Source organism: Pinus tabuliformis, chromosome 9 (assembly GCF_031772625.1).
Source record: "Pinus tabuliformis cultivar Carrire ecotype Pingquan chromosome 9, CPIR1, whole genome shotgun sequence".
NCBI lineage: Eukaryota > Viridiplantae > Streptophyta > Pinopsida > Pinales > Pinaceae > Pinus > Pinus tabuliformis.
The window spans coordinates 1,385,118,295-1,385,123,206 of record NC_142307.1 but is presented as its reverse complement, the minus strand read 5'-3'; positions in this window follow the sequence as shown (position 1 = coordinate 1,385,123,206).

The following is a 4,912-nucleotide window of genomic DNA, read 5'->3' as shown; positions in this document are numbered from 1 at the left end:
TGAATTCCAAGGGACACATGTGCAATGTGAATAGTCACATATGGAATGTAAGAAGTCATGAATAGAATATGAACAATCATAGAAGTCAAAGAGTCATGATGAATCTCAAAGGTCTTTGTTATTTGTTATAAACAACTCGTCATAACTCAAAGAAAAGGCTTGGATTCAGGGTATCTTTCCTTGGATTATCTTGTAGTGCATAGGAGATAGATTGTTCTTTGCAATGCTTCATGTTCCACTACTGGATATAATTTTTCATTCATGTAACAATGTATTTGGGATATTTCACTCTTATTCAGAATCTCTATGAGATGACACTTCTTCATACATGTATCGTAGATATAATATGACTATTCTTGTTATGTTTATGACATATGTTACTTTAATTACATACTAAGTGAATGAACTAATCCATTTCTGAGATATGGTTGTTATTGAATGAGTGCTATTATGCTTCAATGGTTGTTGTTCATTATGTGGACTTATCTACAGGTAATCAACAAGCCTTTCTCTTCCTTCTTGGGTCCCTCTTTAAGATAGTACTATTAGTTATCTAACCAGAGGCTTGCTTTCCTTCTCCTAGTCATGGATGTTCCCACATGCACCTTACATTGGGTATCTCACAAATCTCAGATACTTGTTTCCCAAAATTGGTGTTTAATTCTCTTGTTGTAATCGTAAATAAGGTATATCTTTGAAACCTTTCAAATGGTGGTTGGCCGTATGACCAGATGTGACTCCTATACTAAATGATGTGAGGTCTAATTGGGACTTCACATCGGGAATATCCCCTTATAATTTTGGTGGCATCTAGCACTATCAACACAACATTAGATGCATTCTTATTGAACTGAATAATTTCTCTAAGGAAAAGGTTGTTGGGTTTTTCCCCGAGTGGGTTTTCCCAGGGTAAATATTGTGTTCTCTTTGTGTTTTGTGATCTCTATTCTCCTTAAGTTTTTATGGTTGAATTTATGAAGTGTAATTTCTTAATGATAAATTAGAATTGTTAAAACAATATCTACATCATTAGAAGTAATTATCTGTATTTCAGAAATTTTTGCTTCTATCTATTGCACTTGAAAAATAAACATGGTATTAGAGCTTTGGTGATGGAAAGGACTTTGGGATCAATCTTTAAGAATTTGTATTAAAATATCACTTGTGAAGAAGACCTATATCTACAATATATTCACTCATTTGTGATCATGAGTTCCTCTATGAAGTCTGAGAAAAAGCTTGAAGGAGCTTCTAACTTTAGTGTTTGGAATAAAATAATTGACCTCATTATTTATTTTTTTTGTGTAAATTTGACTACTGCTATTATATTATACAAAAATTGTTACAAAGGAGTACAACCGCCATGCTAAGATGGCCGCCACTGAACATTTGAGCGCGCTATGACTGAACATAAACCTGAAAACTGTGGAGCTAAGGAGCTGTCCACTGACTCTAGACTCGGACACATGACAAACTAGTTACACGCAGATAACAAACTAGTTACACGCAGATTGCTTTCTGTCCCTGCCAAAACGACACGGAACTTCCCAACGATCCAAAGACAAGACACGTAACAGACATTGAGCTATGCTACCCGCTCCCATTACAGACTCAGAGCTACCATTCATACCCGTCCCAAGACACTTGACCGACATTACATACGATGATAAGTATCGTGCAAAAACCATGGAGCCGCCATTCTGGAATTGAAAGCGCAGCCAAGCAGAGGACTTACTCATCCATGGAGGTGGACGGTTGTTCCTCCACCACTCGGCAGGCGTAGGGAACAGAGGCGCTCGTATTTGTGTGGGGAGGTTCATTGCGTGCAGGCTCGCTTGTTCCAGCCGTTGCTCCCGCAGCCGCACCCGAGGCCTCCGCAGGTTGCAGTCGAGAGCTTTGAACAGGCGAGGGTGGTCGTGGCTCCGCTGGAGCTGCTGGTAGGTCGGAGTGCTCGCATTTCTCGAGCCGAACAGTAACATAAAAGGTGGCGTTATCCAGAACACAGGGGAACCGGAACCGCGTGGAAGGGTGAGAGCCGAGCGAGCACATCGCTGTGCCACCCCACCCTCGTCCTCTGCCGCGGCCCCTCCGAGCACCTGGAGAGTTAATTTCTTCGGAAGGAGAACCGAGTGAGGCTGAGGACCGCGGAGGAGAAGCTCGTCCACGAGCGCCACCTCTTGAGCCTCCCCGTCGGCAAGGTTGCCGCCTTCGTTCTCGCGGCATTCTGGTATCGTGCTGCCTGGTGTACAAAGGAGCCTTTCGCCACACAAAAGCCGACCAGGTGAGGAAATATCAATTGAAATGACAGACAGGGAAAAACCAGAGCTTACCACCCCCGAATGCTGACCGAAGTGAACCAGGGCGACGTTGAGAGTATGGCACAGAGCCCAGAAACTTTGGAGCCAACGAGACCGCACAGGTGCCAAATTCTTTTGAAGCAGATAACCCAGAGAACCAGAGCGAGCCAGGATGAAGACCAAGGCCTTCTGCACAGAGGGCCGAGGTCTAAAGCCTGGCACACTCGGCCAAAACAATCTCATCCACAAGCTGAGCAAGTTGCAGGCTAAACCCCGAGACCAGTTACAGACCATACCCACCATTACCACCCTTGCATAATGCATCGTCGAGCCGATGGAGCCGAATGAAATAGAATGCCGCGTGACCATTCTACCATGCGGAGTAATGGCTACATTTAACTGAGCCGGACGAAGGAGGCGGTTTCGAGACGCTTCCGTCCACACGTCTGGAGCGGGCTGCCACTTGCCTTTTAATGAGGCGGCCTGTTCATTTATGGGCAGACTAATCACCCGCAGCCGGGGATAATTGACCTCATTATTACAAAGAATGATCTCTTGGGTATTGTGAAAGAAAATGTCATTCAAGCCAAAGATAATGAAGGAAAAAGAAAGTATGAGAAGGATGGCATCATTTCTATGAGCATCATTGTGGATTCTATCAAAGATCACTTGACTCCTTACATTTCAAGTCTTCAATATTAAAAGCGTATGTATGATTCCCTAACCGTATTATTCACTATCAACAACATTGTTCAAGATATGAGTTTGAAGAATGAGCTTCGTGATGTTCGAATGAAAATAAATGATACTATAGCCTCATATTTCATGAGGATTTCTCAATTAAGAGATAAACTTGAAGCAATTGATGAAGTCATTTCTAAGAGAGAACTAGTAACTACAACACTTAATGGTCTATCGAATTCATGGGAATAATTTTCAATAGGTATATGTGCCAGGAAGGAAGTTCCAAAGTTTGAAGAACTATGGACTACATGTACTTAAGAAGAATAAAGACTCATATCAAAAGGAAGGATTCAAATATCTGATGAAGGTAACTCTCAAGCATATGCTACATGTTTTAAGAAGGTCAGAGGGAGGAAGAAGTTTGGATTCCAAAGAAGAAATGAAGGAAGAAGATCCACTCCTCAAGGAAAGAGAGATATATGTCAAAGGTTCAAAGCTATATTTGTCACAAATTTGGTCATTATAGAAGCGATTGTCCTGAAATATCGAATGATAAAAAGTGAAAGAGAAAACAACATGCCACCATAGAAGATTTTGAAGAACTTCCAAACAAACCCAAAAAAGAATATTTAGATGACAAATATTTCTTTTATTTCTCTGCTCTTATACATTTTGTTGCAGATAGAAATGATATATGGATATTAGATAGTGGTTCTTCAAGACACATGATTTGAGATCATAGCAACGTCACAAGTATAATGGAAAGAAGATTATGTCAATAGGTAGAACTTGGAGACAACAACAATTGTGTGTTGGGTTGTGTTATATTCTTTCCACAACTAGCTACCCTAGTTAACTGGGGGGTTAGAGGGGGGCGGATCCCCCCCTTCGTTCCATCGATTGCGCAGTGGGGGGGGTCACAGGGGGTTTAAGGGGGGTGGGTAGCCCCCCCCATGGGGTCTGGGGCAGCGCCCCAAGGAATTTTTTTTTTGGACCCTATATTAGGTGGGGCAAAACTACCTATGCTTTTGTGCATGGTTTTCGCACATGGTTTTGGGTGCAATGGTTTTCGGTCTATGGTATTGGATGCTTCGACATGTATATATATGTATTGTAACATTGAAAGGAACATAATGAAAAATCAAGCTTGTAGTCCCGGTTTTGGGATCCAAGGGAAAATCCCTGTGTATATTTGTTTTATGTGTTATGCTCTCACCTTTGTTTATTTTCAATTTTATAGAATTTGTATGCAGGTAATTTCTGTATGAGGTTAAAACCTATATTTGGTATCAGATTTGTTTTGGCTTCAAGGGGACGCCTTTGTTGCTTAGGGGTTTCGCTCGGACCTGTGGTAGACCCTGTTCAGTGGGAGATCTGAGGGATCGATTCTGATAGTGAAAGAAGATGGCAAGAAGTGGAAAGATGGAGATCAAGAAATTTAATGGTTAGAGTTTTGAGTTGTGTAAAATCAAGATGGAGGCTCTATTGGTGGATAAAGATCAGTGTATCGCGGTAGATTAGGGTACTAAACCAATGGGAGTTTCTGATGAAGAATGGAAGAAGTTGGACCGAAAGGCAAAGAGCATAATATGATTGTGTGTCTCAGATTTAGTATTGCTGAATGCATCAGGGGAAGCTATGACAAAGGCTTTGTGGGACAAGTTAGGGACTTTGTACCAATCTAAGTCTCTGGTGAATAAACTGTTCCTATGGAAAAAGTTGTATAACCTGAGGATGAAAGATGGAGACTCAGTGATAGATCATCTGAACACATTTAATATCGTGGTAAGTTAATTATTATCTGTTGATATTAAAATTTCAGATGAATATAAGTGCATTAGCTTGTTGTGTTCTCTACCAGATTCATGGGATAGTCTGGTTATTGCAATAGGCAGTAATGCAACTGCTTTGCAGTTTCATGAAATAGTCTC